Below are 19,083 nucleotides of genomic sequence, written 5' to 3'. Positions count from 1 at the left end.
CTTGGTGGTGGTACACCTGTTTTTCACTGATAATAACCTTTAAACTTTTTTTTTGTTGGTTGAATGCATCCCTCTTTATAACCCAGATAGCTCATAAAACTGTTAAATGGAATCAGTTCCCCCACTCTCTCCTACAGTCACAAATTACTCTTTGCTGTGGAGGTAAGTGCTTTTATGGGAGTGTTTTTTTCTTTGTTTTACTTTTTTACAAATGGTATGGACATTAAATCTCTTTGCCTAGATGTTCTATTCCATTTTAGTACAATGTGAAGTGAAGACTTGGGAGACTTTTACTTAGATCTGGCCCTTGAGATGGTAAATAACAGTCAACTGCCTAAGCGTTAAACAGCCTTGTGAAGCTGTATTTGAAAATCTCAACTAAACTTCCCACCCCACAACTTAGCTTTAATACTGTAGTTACTACTGGTAATTTTCTTTTTTAAATGGTGCCGGTGATCTTGATTTCTTCCAAAGCTTTTGGGATATTTTAATGTTTAACAAGCATGAACCACTTGTTCTTCAATATTCTTGCAAGTGGGTCTTTATTTATGTCTGTATCAGCTACAAGCTATAAACATTTCACACTGCAGTGCATTGTGAGAAAGGAAAGAGAAGCGCATTCAGATTTCTCCCACAGTAATGTTAACTTCTTATTTGTCAGAATTAAATATTCAAGTGTTAATTCTATATACAAGTGTTAATACTTCTGTATTATCATGTATTCCAATGTAAATTTAAAAAATCACATTATTGTCATTCTCGTGAGTTTGAAGATGAGTTAATCCAACAGATTTGACAGTAATTAAGTTTTGTTTCTTTTGTTAAATTTACTTATTTATTTAGAAAGCAGAGTTAAAGGAGAGAGGAGAGAGAAAGAGAGATCTTCCTTCTGCTGGTTCACTTCCTAAATGGCTTCTATGGCTGGGTCTGGGCCAGGTTGAAGCCAGGAGATGGAATTCTGTCTGGGTATCCCACGTGGATGGCAGGGGTCCAAGCACTTGGGCCATCTCTTCTGCTGCTTTACCGGGCTCATAAGCAGGGAGCTAGAATGGAAGTGGGACTCAAACCATATCCCATATTGGATGCTGGCATTGCAGGCAGTGGTTAAACCTGCAGTGCCACAAAACCAGCCCTTTGATTCTTTATGTAATCAGGGCTCTTCCCTCAGAAGTTTTCTCAGACCACAGAACTATGGTGTTTCTGTATGATACATGAACTGGAAGTCCTAGTTATATAAGGTATTATGTATAGAGTTTTTTTTTATTTTCTAGATTTTATTTATTTATTTCAGAGGTGGAATTACAGAGAGGCAGAGGCAAAGGCAGAGAGAGGTCTTCCATCCGCTGGTTAACTTCCCAAATGGCCGCAGTGGCTGTAGATGGGCTGATCCAAAGCCAGGAGCTTCTTCTGGGTCTCAGAATGCAGGGGCTCAAGTGCTTGGGCCATCTTCCACTGCTATATAAGGCCATAACAGAGATCTAGATCAGAAGAGGAGCAGCCGGGACTAGAACCGGCGCCCATATCGGATGCCAGCACCACAAGTGAAGTATTAACTTACTGTGCCATAGCACCGGCCCCAGAGTATAGAGCTTTTAAAAGAAAGTATGTTCCTTGAAGAGCTCATAGTCTAATGGAAAAGAAAAAAAATAACAGTTGTATGTTTGGATGTATTTTCTTTGTCTGTTTTATCACTGTCCCTGAGTTGAGCTGTGGAATTAAGCTCTCATTTATTGAGAAAAGCCTGAAGAAACATGTTAATAGAAATATACTTCTGTGTAAGGAATTAACTGGAAATGTGTTGAGATCATGGCAATTCCCTAAGAGATGTTTTCAGAATTCTAGGACATGAATAATTTTCTCTTTTACAATTGAAGTATTTTCTTCTCACTGCCTGTGAAAAATATCTAGAAAATATTTCTACTTTAATTTTCTGGGAGTTCAGAATCACATGCAACCTGGTAACTGTGTAGTATTAATTTAACTAGTTCTTTATAAGTTGTTAATTTCATTCGACTTTAGATTTTTCCTTGTGACTTTTTACTTTCATTTTATACAATGGTGAATATACCCTTTCTGAACCAGTTTAAATATTTGTGGGATTAGATTTAGCTAGAGAGAATGTGTAAGTAATCGATTGTGTCTTTACCAAGTCAAACAACTTATGTAGTATGCGTGCTTTCTATTTGAAAGCATATAATGAAATCACACTTTTGGTAAAGTTGAAGTTTTAAAGTCAGTGCCTAAGGCAAGAGGGTTAACTTTGAAAATCCCTTCGAGAGATACCATGTTAGAAATAAAAATGTCAGTTCTCAAAAAATACAACTCATTTAGATTTTCATCCAGAATTAAACAGATTGCTGTTTCTTGTTCAAATATCAGGAAAAAAAGTTGATCTGTGTTAGTAACCATGTAGTCAATCTCTCTCTCTCTCTCTCTCTGTATGTGTATATATATATATATATATACACACACATATATATTTAACATTTGAATAACATTCAACAGGTGAAGTACTCAGTTATTAATACAGAGTTACATCTACATTTTATTTCTACCCCATAACATCTACAATTTTTTTTAAAGATTTATTTGAAAGGCAGAGTTAAAGAGAGGCAGAGGTAGAGAGAGAGAGAATGGATCTTGCATCTGCTGGTTCACTCTACAAATGACCACAATGTCTGGGGCTAAGGCAGGCCAAAGCCAGGAGCCTGGAACTCCCACATGGGTTCCAGGGGCCCAAGTAATGGGCTATATTCTACTGCTTTCTCAGGCACATTAACAGGAAGCCGGATTGGAAGTGGAGCAGCTGGGGCTCAAACTGTCACCTATATGGGATGCTGGCACTGCAGGCAGCAACTTAACCTACTATGCCATAGTGCTGGTCCCAGCATCCCCTATTTAAACCAGTCTTTCCTCATTCTCTTCTTCCTTTTTCCCTGTTACAGTTATTCACTGCTGTGTAACATTATTTCAGATTCAAGTGTAGGGAAATAGGATTTTAGCTCTCAAAAGAGTGTCAAAGATTTATTTTCATTCTTAGTCTATCATATTCCTCATTCCCCTTTTTCTACCTTTCCTCCATTTCACTACTTCCAAGTTAGTGGATAAAAACATCATTTATTTTATTCACTATTTTTCTGGTCAGAAACTTGAGAAAGGTTTTGCTGGGCCAGCTGACACCTATACATCATTGACAGAAATCTCCCCAGGCAAATTCAGGAATTAATGAAGCAGATTTTATTTTTTGTGCTATGGCAGGCAAGCCACATTACCAACATTTTTTTCCCATAACAAAATCATTATTCCTTTTTCTTTGCCATCCAATAACATTTTCCTCATTATCCTTAAAGCCTTCACTGGATGACGTCTGGAAATCCTAATTTCTACCTGCTGTCAGTCCCAAAAGCTTACTATATATTTTAGGTTTTTATTATGGTAACCATTAGCTTCTGGATTCTGTTCCATTTACTTATGAACATTTAACAAATTACCCCAAACCTTGGTAGCTTAAACCAATACTTTTACTTTGCTTACAATTTTATGGATTAGGAATTCTAGAAGGGATTGGCTGGGCAGATCATTTTACAGCCATTAGTTTGTTAACTGCCAAGATGATTTGTTCACTCACAACCCGTGCCTGGACTGGTTGGTCTGGTAGTTGACGTTGGCTGTTGACTAGGAGCTTTGCTAAGGCTTTTGACCAGAGTCAACCAATAGTCCCCTCCTGAGGCTTGTGATTCTGTATGGAGCATGGGTTCCCAGAGGAGAGGATCCCAAGACCAAGTGCATTGTTTTCCTGGGGCTGGTTGTAGCAAGTTGCCAAAAACTGGAGGACTCCAAATGACAGATATCTATTCTCTCACAGTCCTGCATACTGGAAGTCTGAAAGCAAAGTGTCAACAGGGTCGTGCTCCCTTTGAAGGCTCTAGGGAAGCATCCTTCATGTCTCTTCTTACCTTGTTGGCTTCTGGCAATAACTGGCATTCCATAGAAACACTCTGATTTCTGCCTCTGTCTTCCTGTGCCCATCCTCCTTCTGCATGTGCCTTCAAATATCTCAGTCCATGTAGGATCATTGACTTTAGGTCCCTCCACAATTCAGTATAACTTCGTCTTAACTTGTTTATAATTGCAAAGACCCTATTTCCAAATGAAGTCATGTTTGCGAGTTTTGGAGGTTAAGACTAAAACATGTTTTGGGAGAACATGATTTCATTCACAACACTAAGTGTTTCCTTTAAAAACTAATACTACCTACCCTCAGAAGATCTACAAAGTCTGCCCTTCTATAACATTCTATTGATAATGCCACTAACTCTGATTAAAATGCAAGAGTAGGCATATTAGCTTTCATATCTCAGTAACAGGGCTGTTGAGGGTTTGCCACTGTCTTCAACTATCACATCTCCTTTGCCATTTTTCCTACTCCCCTGTATCTTTATCCCTCTCTCTTTTTCTCTCAAGTATGAGGAGACTTCAAAACATTAAGGAAATTGGAATTAAAAGATAAATTTATTTTTTTAAACATTTTTAAAACCCATACTGTTTTTTAAGATTTATTTATTTATTTGCAAGTCAGAGTTACACAGAAAGAGGAGAGGCAGAGAGAGAGAGAGAAAGAGAGAGGTCTTCCATCTGATGGTTCACTCCCCAAATAGCCCCAATGGTCGGAGCTGCACCAATCTGAAGCCAAGAACCAGGAGCTTCTTCTGGGTCTCCCACACAGGTGCAGGGGCCCAAAGACCTGGGCCATCTTCCACTGCTTTCCCAGGCCATAGCAGAGAGCTGGATCAGAAGTGGAGCAGCTGGGTCTCGAACCGGTGGCCATATGGGATGCCGGCGCTTCAGGCCACAGTGCTGGCCTCCCATACATTTTTATAATAGGCATTTTCCATGAACTTCTTGGAGATGTCTGACTATCAAAATAAACTTGCTGTTTAATTCTGTTCTTTCACAAAATTTTTAAAGTACATCATCTACTTTAATTCTTTAAGTTCAACGTATTTATTGTGAAACCACACTAAATGACCACATATAAAAGCATTTAAAAAAAGTTCTTGTTTTAAAGCTTCTATTATTTTTAATCAAAAGTTTACGATTGTGGGGTATATTACTCTGTGTGTGTGTTTGTTTCTGTTCACACTTGCAAGGTGAAGGGGGAGAGGATGGAGGGAAGGGATGGAGGAGGGTGGAATGGGGGCTGAAAGGTTTGTGTGATGAAAGAATTAAAATGCTCATGTGATGAATGTTCCTACAGAACTCATGATTGATGAAGTGCCTTCTCTCCAAATATCAAACACAAGCACTATTTTTTATTCCTAGAAGTTTATCTGCTTTTTCCTCTGAGTAGCCCAGAAATCAGGTCAAAGTTGAGTAGTTTTTAGAGCGCTCATTTAAGAGATCATGGAACAGATTTACAGAGATGGATAGGGAACTTGTTCTGTCTCTTAAAGAAAGGCTGATGGGAAAGAATTGGGAGACTGCAAGCATTTGTCCTGTGATACACCCGATATGTGTAACTGTTTGGAGGTTCTGAAATATTGAATGTGTACCATTCTACTTCTGGCACTTGGTTATCATGTCACGATTGCTTTATAAAAGAAGTGTTTCCATAAAACAGAGACAAGGATATTTTGGATAAAAGCAAAGTTGTCTTTTTTTTTTTTTTAATTTTTAAAATTTTTTTTGACAGGCAGAGTGGACAGTGAGAGAGAGAGACAGAGAGAAAGGTCTTCCTTTTGCCGTTGGTTCACCTTCCAGTGGCCACCGCAGCCAGTGCGCTGCGGCCGGCGCACCACGCTGATCCGAAGCCTGGAGCCAGGTGCTTATCCTGGCCTCCCATGGAGTGCAAGGCCCAAAGACTTGGGCCATCCTCCACTGCCTTCCCGGGCCACAGCAGAGAGCTGTCCTGGAAGAGGGGCAACCGGGACAGCATCCAGTGCCCCGAATGGGACTAGAACCCGGCGTGCCGGTGCTGCAAGGCAGAGGATTAGCCTATTGAGCCGCGGCACCGGCCAAAAAAAAACAAAGTTGTCTTTATGCCATTACCCCTTACCAATTTTCAATGTAAGTACATGAAAATTGATTCATTTTTTAAAATATTTTTGTCTTTCCTATTATGATACTCTTTATTGGCCCCTTTCTACCTGGGTCCTCCCAGAGGGAGGGATACACTACCTTGTCCACTGGCTTCATGCTTGGTCACCTGACTTGCTTTGGTTATGTACACTGAACTGAAGGGACATTGTCACTTCCATGCAAAAACCTTCAAGGGCCTTCACAGGATTCCTTTATCATTCTGCAGAGACTGGTAGGTCCTCATTCTTTCTTTCTTTCTTTTTTTTTTTTTTTTTTTTTTTAAGGTTTATTCATTTATAGTCCCAGGCAGAGGGAGAGACAGTGGGAGAGACAGAGAGGTCTTCCATCCACTGGTTCTATCCCTAAAGGGCCTCAATGACTGGAGCTGTGCCAATTTTAAGGCAGGAGCCAGGAGCTTCTTCCAGTCTCTCATATGGATGCAGGAGCCCATGCACTTGGGCCATCGTCCACTGCTTTCCCAGGCCATAGCAGAGAGCTGGATTGGAAGTGGAGCAGCCAGGACTTGAACCAGCACCCATATAGGATGCGGTGCTACATGTACTATACCACAGGGCCAGCCCCAGGTCTTCATGCTTGACCTGCATCCTGAAAGTGGTCCGTGTAACTTCACAATGCCAATATAATGGGAGTCAGAAGCAAACATTTTATGTTTTAAGAAACTGAAATTTTCATATCCTTTGTGACTATAGCATCATTCAAAATGACGGATGCATTGTCTATGAAAGTAAAAACTTTACAGGATGATATATGTATGCTTTTTCAAATGAGTAAAGTCTCCATTTCCAGATGGCACTAGGGAGATTTCCATGGAAACATAGGACAGATATTATATTCACCTGGGTCTGAGTGAGGTAGAGTCATTCAATGATTAAATTACTTGGATATGCAGTCAATTAATTCCCACTTTCTACCTTTATGACATTGGCCAATTACTAAACTCCTTAAGCTTCTGTCATCTCACCTCGAAAATGAGACAGTAATGCATTGCCTCATGGAATTATTAAGAAAATGCAATATACTAAAACAGTGGTTCTCAAAAGGGGACAATGTTGTCACGAGGAGGCATATGAAAATGTTAGGAGGCACAGAACCAGAAGGGGAGTGCTACTGATTTTCTCTCCTGCACAGGAGCCAGGGATGAAGAGGGCAATCCCCAAAACAAAGAACTGTCTAACTCCAAATATTAAGAATGCTGCAAAAGTGGCCAACATTGTGGCATAGCAGGTCAAGCCTCTGCCTGTGATGCCAGCATCCCATATGGGTGCTGGTTCATTTCCTGGCTACTCCCCTTCCAATTCAGCTTCCTACTAATTGCCTCAGAAAAGCAGCAGAAGATGGGCCAAGTATTTAGGTCTCTGCCACCCATATGGGAGATTGGATGAAGCTTTTGGCTCCTGGCTTCAACTTGCAGGCCCAGCTGTTTTGGCCATCTGGGGAGTAAACTAACGGATGGAAGATCTCTCTCTCTCTGTCTCTTCTTCTCTCTCTCTAACTTGGAAGTTCAAATAAATAAATAAATAAATCTATTTAAATAAAAATAGTGCTGCAACAGAGAAACCCTGAGCTAAAGTGAAGTACTTAGCATAATTCTTGGCACACAGTAAAAAAAAGATATGTTTGCCATATATAATATTATTGAGTGGGCTTAAATAGCAGCCTGAAAATATTTTACAATTATTAGTTTATAAATAAATTCAAATTTCAAAAGTTTACTATAAATTATGTATTTGAATATGAATATGCAACTAGACAAATCATTTTTCTTTGACATGGTTTAACAATGATAATCTATAAATCCCACTTTGGTTATAACAGTGGTAAAATGGAAGCACTTGGTAATTCTCTGAAGTTTCATAGAATTATTATTTATTTATTTATTTGACAAGTAGAGTTATAAACAGTGAGAGAGAGAGAGACAGAGAGAAAGATCTTCCTTCCATTGGTTCACTCCCCAAATGGCCACCACGGGCGGCACTGCACCGATCTGAAGCCAGGAGCCAGGTACTTCTTTCCGGTCTCCCATGGGGGTACAGGACCCAAGCACTTGGGCCATCTTCTACTGCTTTCCCAGGCCACAGCAGAGAGTTGGACTGGAAGAGGAGCAACCGGGACTAGAACCAGCGCCCATATGGGATGCCGGCTCTGCAGGCAGAGGATTAACCAAGTGAGCCATGGCACCAGCCCCTAGAATTATTTTTATTCTCTGCTTAAATTTCTAATAATTATTGTCAGTGTACAGTGTTCTTTAGACAATTTATAAAAGTGTTTAAAATGTTATATAAACATGTAATGCATAAGGGTAATGTTCCTAAATAATAAAAACATTTACCCAAGAGTAAGTAAAAGTGCTCATAAGAAGTGTTCCAATTATTTAGGAAACGTTACCTTCTATACTTGATTTTCATTGTTTTGAGTCATAGGAATAAAATCAGAAATACAGTCTTGCCATAAGCTTGGAAAATGACTTCATCAAATATATCTAAAAAATCTCCTATAATCACTGTCCTATTTCTCTCCTTTTGTCAGTGTTCAAGGACACTCCAGAATTACATCAGGAATCTCCATTTCCTGAGAAACTTTACTATAGCTAATAATTAAGGTCAGGAATGGAATGTATGGAAAGACTGAGTTCTCTTGGTGGTAACTACCTGTCTGCTAATCTTGAAAGACCCATTTAAAGTTTTATCAACAATAACTGTTGCTGGGTGACATTTCGGTCCATGCACAGATATGTACTAATAAAATCAGGCTAATCAATGTTTCCCCTTCTTTGACATAACTTTACAATTGGAGTTTTAGAGCTCCTTACTTCTATTTGCTTATAAAATATTTAATAGGTTATTGTAAACTGTAGTCACCCCGCTGTGCTGTGGGTCACTGGGAGCTTGTTCTTTCTATTTAACTCTGATTTGGTATCCATTACCCAAGCTCCCTCCATACCTCTAACTATCCCTGCCTCTAGTGATCACCATTGTGTGTTCAGTTTGAATTTGTTTTTGAGCCTCCACATATGAGGGAGAATATATAGTGTTTGTCTTTCTGTGTTTGGCTTATCTCATTTGACATCATGTCTTCCAGTTCCACCCATTTTGCTGAAAACTACAGTATTTCTTTGTTTTTATGGTTGAATAATATTTCATTGTGATATGTATCACAATTTCTTTATCCATTCATCTGATGATTGGATTCCTTGGTATAATCTATATCTTGGCTATTGTGAACAATGCTGAAGTGAACATGGTGTAGCAGGCATCTCTTTGATGCAATGCTTTCATATTTGGATATATATCAAGTAGGGGATTGTAGGATCACATTGGCAGCTCTCCTTCTAGTTTTTAAAGAAATCTCCCTTCTTTAGTGGCTGTAATAATTTACATTTCAACTGACAGTCTGTAGGAGCTCCCCTTTCTCCTCATCCTCATCAGCACTTGTTACTTCCAGCCTTTTTTGAAACCAGCCACCCTTATGGGGTGAGATGATATCTCATTTAGCATAGATTTAGATATCATTGTTTCTCTCCAGTTTATAAATTATGTGAATTTATGTCTCTGTTCTCCCTTATATGTGGGAGCTAAAATTAAAAAAAGAAACAAATGAAAAAGAGAAAGAAAAAAGAAAGAAATGTCTGTACGTATCAGTATTGGTACGAATATAGTTTTGTAAAATTTTGTTTTGTGCCTTTGTCAAACCAATGGTCATGAATGTTACTTAAAATTTACTGTATATGGATGAAATGGTCATTTTTCCATTTAATTATTATTTATAGCTGTTGTCTATATTCCAATTAAACTAGAGCCTTTTTGCTTTTTACTTGTTAAACTTCTTATTCAGTGAAGTATTAAGCCTTTCTACTTTAATGTAAATTTAAAATATGTTATCTCTAAAAACTAATAAAAAAGGGAGAGAGAAGGAAGGAGGGTGAGAGGAGGAAGGGGGAAGGCAGGTAGCTAGGGAATGTTGTTATGTTCTTAAGAACTGCATCTACAAATCACACTGACTCTGTTAAAAACTAATTTAAAATTAAATTAAATTTTTTTTAAAAGATAGTGACCCATCTAGCCCACATAGTGTATCTAAATCTCATGAAGTCCGCCAGGCGGAAGCATGGCCTTAACCTCCATGTCTTATAGCCAAAACACCCCTAAGGGACACTTGTCACTGGAAATGATCACAATAGGAATTTCTTAGCAACAAAGATGCATGCAATGGTTTGGAATATGTGATTTGCTTCTCTGTGGGAGTTTTTCTTGTTTTTTTTTTTTTTTTTTTTTCCCCTACATATTGGTCATGTGTGCTCCACACTTTGTTACTAGCTAGCTGAGCAGACTTTGTCTCCTTTTCTCCCGGCGCTGCTGAGTAGCAGTGATGGAGAGATCATAGTGTAACCTGATGATTATTGCAAGACAGAAAATTAATGAAATACTTATAGCTAGATAAAATGATTGGTTTTCTTTATTTTTCCTATCAACCACATGGATTTAAGTAATTCAAGTTACCATGCCCTTATGCGTTTTATCACTTTACTGGGCAGTAAAATCTACCTGTTCATCAGTTATGTCTCCTTTGTCTTTGGAAGTTCTTGTCTGCCGGATGGGAGAAAAAAACACCCATTAACTATCATCATGGTAGAGAAGACTGGGTTCTTCAGAAGACATCATTACTGACTTCAAATGGCTTTGAGTCTCACTCAGGATGGTGACTCAAATCGGAGAATGGATATTTATTCTTTTTAGATGCATAAGCTGTCTACACCAATATCAACTTGTTCTTCTTGGGGGAAAAACATAGTTTTTAACTACTACTATTTAATATTTGAAAGCTCTAGATAAACTCCTCTAGGGCCCTTTATATTCTAGTAAATTTCTCTTTAACTTTTATTGACTAACTAGGTGACACTTCTTATGAATTATGTTGTTTAGTTCACATAGCAGCCTTCTGTCTTAAGTATTGTTGTTATCAGCATCTTATAGATTGGAAGATTGAGGGTTAGAGAGTTTAACAACTTTGAGAGTTAAAAAGCTTGTAAATCTAGGATTCAAGTCCAGGCAGCATGACTGTAGTGTCCATGTTCTTAAGTGTTGTATCACTTTACAGGGCGGAAAGAATTTGGCTTCAACCACCACACAAATTGGCCTATTCTGAATTTTTTAAAGCCTTTCTAAGAAGAAACTTTTTACTCAAACTTTATATTTTTTTAAGAGTTCAAATCTGAGCAATTTACAGAAAATTAATTAAATAAAAGTTTTAGTCTGTATCTGCTTTCACTCTCCCGTGTAAAGATTCTATGAATTCTGTGAACCACCCCTCTCTTTGCTAGAAGTTAAATACACTACACTTCACCATTGTTGATCATGTCCTACATCTGAAAATCAAACTCTGATCTGACTTTCATCGTTATATCATCATAATGTAAGCAATTCTGCAGTCAAAACAGAACTGGTGTCCTGTCACTATTGAACTAATAAAAGTTTAGTTATGTTTTCACAGATTGTCTTGGAGCTAGAACAGACAGTAATAATAGCAAAGCTCAATTTAGATATCTGAAGGACTCCTATTTGTGTGTACATTGCTCTTACTATGTTCCATAAATTGCACTGAGAAATAATTAGTTCTATTATTCTTAAGAAATAATAAAAGGAGTAACGTACCAATCGTGCCAAAATCTCATTGGACAAATGGAATCTGTTTACTCTGCAGTAGTTTGGCAGCTTAAATTTTGTAATTTTTATCCCTTCTTACAAAATTACATTGAGTTCCTGGCCTTTTTTTTCCCATCCTATGGTGTCTGCATATATTTCTTTGTGTAATTAATATAAAATGCTTTCTTTCAGCTTACGTTATTTGATTTAACAAAGTCCTTTGAGATACAGTTTATAAGTTTGCCCATTTTATCCTTCAAAAGTAGGAAAATTTCTGTTGAGTCTTCATACATTCTGATTTACTTTCATTCCTATGAAAGGAGAATTTACCAGAGCAGCAATCTGATTTGTTTACTTGGAGCACATTTATTTTGCTGTGCTCCATTCCTGCAACTCTTTCCTCATTCTTGCTATTACCTTTTTTCTCCAGACATTCCTAGTACTTACATAAAGGACGAAGAGAAAGGGATTTAAAATAGCAGGGAAGTGTTACTGCCCAGGACTTTCTTCAAAATCAAATTTAGGAACTTCCCTGAACACAACTAGAGGACAGAGCATTCAAATGTAAAGGCTCACTTTGTTTACAATTTAAAGAGATCTTGAGCCAACATTTTAGGTAGTGAAAACATGTCTTTGTGATTCCCAGCCATTTCTTTGCTCCACATCCACTTCTATTTCTAATCCCCCTCCTCTCTATCACCCCCATGGATCCTGACACCTACTTAAGGTCTACACAAAGCCTTAATTGGCTTCACAGGGGACCTACTTTCCAGAAGGTTGGTCACTCCAAGTATTTGTTCATTTAAGCAACAAGTGAATAAACAGATTCTGGATCCAGGTATTGAGGTGTGAATTTTGGAAGAGAATGGAGCAAAACAGTTGTAGAATTACAGGATAGTGATGAGTACAGTTGAAGGGTAGAGGGAGATAAATCAGTACTACTTCAATCATACAGCTAAGTTCTGTGGTATGTTCACAGCAAGAAGTAAATAAATGTGTGTGTATGTGTGTGCTCTTTCCCAGGGATTTTGTATTTTAAAAGCTGTCTTGTTTTTATATGGGAAGAATTTTGTTCTGTGTTCAAGAAATTTGAAGCAAAAGAATAATTAAAAGTATATATTTTAATATATTTTTTCAAAAAGTTATTCACTTGAGAAGCAGAAAGAGAGAAGAATACACACACACACACACAGAGAGACAGAAAGAGGGAGAGAGAGAGAGGAGAGAGAGAATGAGCTGGCTTTTGCTGGCTCACTCCCCAAATGAACTGCAACAGCCAGGTTTGGCCAAAGCTGAAGCCAGGACTGCAATCCAGGTCTTCCCTGTGGGTGGCAGGAACCCATTTACTGCTGTCTCCTAGGGTCTCCATTAGCAGGAAGCTGAAATCAAGAGAACAAGGTGAGTATTGAACCGAGGCACTCAGACATGGGACATGAGTGTCATAGTCACTAGACCAAACACCCATCCCTACTAATTCTTTTTTTTTTTTTTTTTTTTTGACAGGCAGAGTGGACAGTGAGAGAGAGAGAGACAGAGAGAAAGGTCTTCCTTTGCTGTTGGTTCACCCTCCAATGGCCGCCGTGGCCGGTGCGCTGCGGCCAGCGCACCGCGCTGATCAGATGGCAGGAGCCAGGTTCTTCTCCTGGTCTCCCATGGGGTGCAGGGCCCAAGCACTTGGGCCATCCTCCACTGCACTCCCGGGCCACAGCAGAGAGCTGGCCTGGAAGAGGGGCAACTGGGACAGAATCCGGCGCCCCGACCAGGACTAGAACCCGGTGTGCCGGCGCCGCAAGGTGGAGGATTAGCCTAGTGAGCCACGGCGCCGGCCCCTACTAATTCTTTTTAAGTTGATCTTTAATGATTTCATTGATCCCTAAGATTTTACCAAAAATCTGTGACTAACCAGAGCAAACTAAAACCATTCCTAAAGTTGTATGCTGTAAGTCCCAACAACAACTCAGGTTTAGAAGGAGACAAGAGGAAAGTGTTGTTCAAATAGTGAATTGACCAAGTTCACAGATTCTTGTAGGAAACATGGATTTAAGAAGTCATTAAATGTGCAAATCACCTAGGCAACTCCCTTGTTTTTGAGGCTCCATTCTGCAAGTATTTTTTATTATTGTGCTTTAGAATCCAGTGCAGATCTATTCAAAAGATTTTTAAAAAAGTGGCCATGTGCTCCTACACAATTGTTACATCTTTCATTGTTGATTAATGAATTGATAATCTTACATATCATTCTCCATAAGCTTGGTTAATGTGGACTGCTCTTTTCTCTGCAGATCTGATAAATTAGATTTCTATATAACTGCAGGGCAGACCTTGGACTTGGATGAATTCAATAAAGGAAATGTCCTCTTACGGTCTCTTGGAAGCCTGCCTGCCTGCCTGCCTGGTCCTCTGGGGACACTGTAATTTTACTGTGTTCCTTTATTTTGAAATTCCACATTTATAATTAGAAGGGAGAACTCAAGACACAGAAATGTGTTTTCTTGCAGGGCATTTGTCTCCTTCCAGCTAAATGTGAAGAGATGGTTTTTTTCTTTCCTCTCTAGTCTTCTCATTTTTCTTCTCAATTTTCATGGATCTTGCCTTTAGAGTTAACTGAGGTTAAGAAATGTTTATACCAATGCATTGAAAACCATGAGCAAGACTCTGTAGGGTTCAGTTGATAGCAGAGAGAGTAGGAGGAAAAAGACAGAAGTTTTGTCATGTTATTTTATAAACCAGCTCTTTTCTATGTACTGAAAAGATGTGTTGTAATGTGTTGCTATTCCTGGGGATGTCAAAGAGGGCAAGGCAACTTAAATGCTTGGTTAATTTGTAAGTATGTTTGATGCAAAGAACAAATAAACATAACTTCATGAATATATAATGTTGCTGATGGCAGCTGAAATTATTTCTGGTCATCATTAAGGCTTTTCTCCAAGGTTAATGCTGCCTATTGCTATAATTGTTGCATGGTTTTATTATTATGCTTGGACTATGTCAAAGGAGTTACTTGATTTCTGAATCACTTATTCTGGATTCAATGTCTTGAGTTCATTTTCTAGCATCTGAAAGAATTCCTGGACTTGGAAAGATTCATAGTGACACATGTTGTGTCCCTTTCTGGTCTCTGGAAAAGACCCTGACACATTCTAAGCTGTCATGGCTTGATTTCCAATTGAAAAAAAATCTTTCATTTTGGTATGATGGAGCTGTTTCTAAAACACTGATCAGAGTTTTATGAAAAAATACAAAGAACTGGGATAACTCATAGAAACAATAGAATACTAATTGAAACTAATGACACAGTAACAGCAATCTGGCATGTTCCTTTTCCCTCTTTTTAAATTAATCTCTTTTATTTGCTATAAATGCAACACCAAGTTCTCTAGAGAAAATATGGAAATATTTTTATCCGGAGTTTATTCTAGGCATAGAAATATTCTTCCTACAGGTTTTATTATATACATATCTTGAATTAATACTTAAAGGAAGAAAAATGCATATGTCTAAGGTAAACATTCCTAACATAATGATGATAAAGATTACAATTAACAAGTCTCTCAATTTTAAAGCATTTTGTAGTTCATTGAACATTTTCACATATTACCAGCAGGAAAAGGTAACCTTATTAATCCCAGATTTAAATGAAAAAAGTAAGATTAACTAGGTAGCTAATGGCCAATACCAGAATCACATAGATTGGAGATACCAGTGGTCAATGTAAATCTTTGTTTGTACAGAATAACAAAAAGAACTTAGGTCCAAAAATATTCACATTTGGACCATTTTATTCTCACCCTAATATGTTCTATTGTGTTAATGTAAGAGCACTTAAAAATATAAGCTAAAGTAAGAAGAGCATAGTTCTACTCTAGTGAAATTTAAGATTAATTATTCCATCAAAATAGCCAGCAGAACATGATGGTGGAATAAAAACATAAAGGGATATACAAAATCCATATTACAGTCATTAATTCAGCAGTCATTTATTCAACAAATATGAAACCTCTGTTTGCTTGTTATTATAGAATAGGTCCCGAGTTACCATCATAAACACAGACATGATCCTGGACCTCAGTAAGATTTTTGTCTAGTGGGGAGATAGACAATTGTGTATGTGAATATGTAGTTACAAACTGTCACGGAAGCCAGTCAAGAACATCAGCAAGGAGCTAGGAAACTGATAGCAGAGGCACCTTGTTTATCCTGAGTTATTGCAGCAGCTTCTCTGAAGAGGCACAGGGCAGGATATGTAAAGAATGCTCTGGAATTTGCAACGTGAGGCGGATTTGGAGCAGTCCCTGCATTTCTGGCAGAAGGAAGAGCATGAACATATCCTGAGTCAGTAGGAAACAGGCTACTTTAAGAATACACATGGTTTAAGCTGTAGGTTTTTATGGATATTCTTAATCAGATTAAGGAATTTCTTTTTCCTTCAGATTTTGATAGGTTCTGCTATGAATAGTTATTGAATTTTGTCCAACTTTTTTCTGCGTTGATATAATCATAGGCCTTTTTCTTCTTTTAACCTGTTAGCATGGTTTCTTTGATTGTGTTTAAAATATTAAAACAAAGTGCTGGCACTGTGGCGTAGTAAGAAAAGCCGCTGCCCGCCGTGTTGGCATTTGGGCACTGGTTCAAGTCCCAGCTGCTCCATTTCTGATCCAGCTCTCTGCTGTGGCCTGGGAAAGCAGTAGAAGATGGCCCACGTGGGAGACATGGAAGAAGCTCCTGGCTCCTAGCTTCGGATGAGTATAGCTCCAGCCATTGCAGCTGTCTGGGGAGTGAATCAGTGGATGGAAGAACCCTATCTTTCCTGCCTCCGCCTCTCTGTAACTCTGTCTTTCAAATAAATAAATAAATTTTTTAAAAAATATATTAAAACAATTTTTATCCCTTGCATTCCTGAGATAAACTTTACTAGGATGACACTTTCAATTTTTTACATATTTATGGATTTGTTTTGTTTACGTACTTTCCTAAAGATTTTTATACCTATGCTTATTAGAGATAGTGACCTGCTCTTTTCTTGTAATGAGTCTGTCTGGTATTTGTGTCAAGATTCACAAAATAGGCCGGCGCCGTGGCTCAATAGGCTAATCCTCCACCTTGCGGCGCCGGCACACCGGGTTCTAGTCCCGGTTGCCCCTCTTCCAGGCCAGCTCTCTGCTATGGCCAGGGAGTGCAGTGGAGGATGGCCCAGGTGCTTGGGCCCTGCACCCCATGGGAGACCAGGAAAAGCACCTGGCTCCTGGCTCCTGCCATCGGATCAGCGCAGTGCGCCGGCTGCAGCGGCGGCCATTGGAGGGTGAACCAACGGCAAAAGGAAGACCTTTCTCTCTCTGTCCCTCTCTCTCACTGTCCACTCTGCCTGTCAAAAAAAAAAAAAAAAAAAAAAAAAAAAAAAAAAAAAAAAAAGATTCACAAAATAAGTTGGATAAAGTTTCTTCCTCATTGTTCTGAAAGGTTTTGTGTAACATCTGTAATTATCCTTAATTTTTTTATGGAATTCACCGCTGAAATCATCTAGGCCAAGTTTTTTTTTTTTTTTTTTTTTTTCCTGGGAAGAGTTTTAATTGCAAACTCAATTCCTTTCAGAGATACAAGGGCTGTTCTGATTTATTACTGCTCCAGGCAAGAGGTTAGCGTGATAGGAGGGACTCTGCCTTACTGGAACTAGACCTTCCAGACTTGATCAATTCATGCCTCAGATTAGGCTCATTTTAGAAGTAGTCTTCTCTTTTGGGGATAAAATTCAAAAGATCAAGTACAATCAACGAGATCCACCATGGCTCCTGCTTGCTCACTTTCTCTCTCTCCCTCTCTCTCTCTCTCTCTCTCCTGTTACTTTACGTCTGCACTGGTTTTCCCTCCATTCTTCAAAGTAGCCTGTTTCCTACCAACTCAGGTTATGTTCATATTCTTCCTTCTGCCAGAAATGAACTCTGTAATTAACACACAATTGTTCTTAGGTGTTTAAATTTTAACTGAAAAGTGATCCCTGTTAGGAATTTGGAAAACATGCTGAGTGAAATAAGCCAGTCCCAAAGGGACAAAAACCACTTGTTCTCCCTGATAGGTGACAACTAATTGAGCACCAAAAAGGAAACCTGTTAAAGTGAAATGAGCACTATAAGAAACGGTGACTTGATCAGCCCTCACCCTGACGGTTGATGAGCAACTTAATATGTTATCCCTCTTAGTATTTTTTTTTTGTTTGTTCTACTTAATACTTTTGGTTGAATACTGTAATCAATACACAATTCTTCTTAAGTGCTGAAACTTAACTGAAAAGTGATCGCTGTTAAATATAAGAGTGGGAATAAGAGAGGGAAGAGATGTGCAATTCATGACATGCTCAAGCTGACTTACCTCAAATGGTAGAGTTAGAAACATACCAGGGGATTCCAATTCAATCCCATCAAGGTGGCATGTACCAATGCCATCTCTCTAGTCCCAGTGATCAATTTCTGTTCACAATTGATCATAATGATAGGACTAAGAACCAAAGGGATCACATAAACAAGAATAGTGTCTGCAAACACTAGCTGTTAGAATCAAAAAGGGAGAGAATGATCCAACATGGGAAGTGAGATACACAGCAGACCCATAGAATGGCAGATGTCCTAAACAGCACTCTGGCCTCAGAATCAGCCCTTAAGGCATGCGGGTCTGGCTGAAAAGCCCACGAGAGTATTTCAGGCATGGAAAGCCAAGACACTCTGGCAAAAACAGAACAAAACAAAAAAACACCTAAATGAAAGATCTCTGCGAGTGAGATCCCAGTGGAAAGAACGGGTCATCAAAGGAGGTACCTTTCTCTGAAGGGAGGAGAGAACTTCTACTTTGACCATGGCCTTGTCTAAATATGATCAGAGTCAGTGAACTCAGGGGGCTTCCATAGCCTTGGCAGCTCATGACAAGAGCCTAGGGTGATTACTGATGCCATAAACAAGAGTGTCAATTTGTTAAGTCAACAACAGGAGTCACTGTGCACTTACTCTTCATGTAGGATCTTTGTCCTTAGTGTGCTGTACATTGAGATTTAATGCTATAACTAGTACTCAAACAGTATTTTTCACTTTATGTTTCTGTGTGGGAGCAAACCGTTGAAATCTTTACTTAATGTATGCTAAACTGATCTTCTGTATATAAAGAGAATCGAAAATGAATCTTGATGTGAATGGAAGGGGAGAGGGAGTGGGAAAGGGAAGGGTTGCGGGTGGGAGGGACGTTATGGGGGGGAAGCCATTGTAATCCATAAGCTGTACTTTGGAAATTTATATTCATTAAATAAAAGTAAAAAAAAAAAATTAAAAAAAAATACCACCATAGCAAAACATCAGGAAATCTG

At 38.7% G+C, this 19,083-nt stretch overlaps 1 long non-coding RNA gene across 3 annotated transcripts in view; it reads left to right on the top strand.

Annotated features, from left to right (window-relative positions):
* LOC149128793 (uncharacterized) overlaps positions 1-19,083 on the top strand; it is a 206,332-nt gene that overhangs the window by 137,215 nt on the left and 50,034 nt on the right. The window contains exon 3 of one of the 3 annotated variants that reach the window (XR_016213807.1): positions 14,021-14,502. The exons of the other annotated variants lie outside the window; for them this stretch is intronic. This is a non-coding gene — a long non-coding RNA (uncharacterized LOC149128793). Of the gene's footprint in view, positions 1-14,020; positions 14,503-19,083 lie in introns of those variants that run through there. 3 annotated transcript variants of the gene reach the window in all.

Source organism: Oryctolagus cuniculus, chromosome 1 (assembly GCF_051225735.1).
Source record: "Oryctolagus cuniculus isolate XC-2025 breed Fujian yellow rabbit chromosome 1, ASM5122573v1, whole genome shotgun sequence".
NCBI lineage: Eukaryota > Metazoa > Chordata > Mammalia > Lagomorpha > Leporidae > Oryctolagus > Oryctolagus cuniculus.
This window is presented reverse-complemented; position numbering and strand designations above follow the sequence as displayed.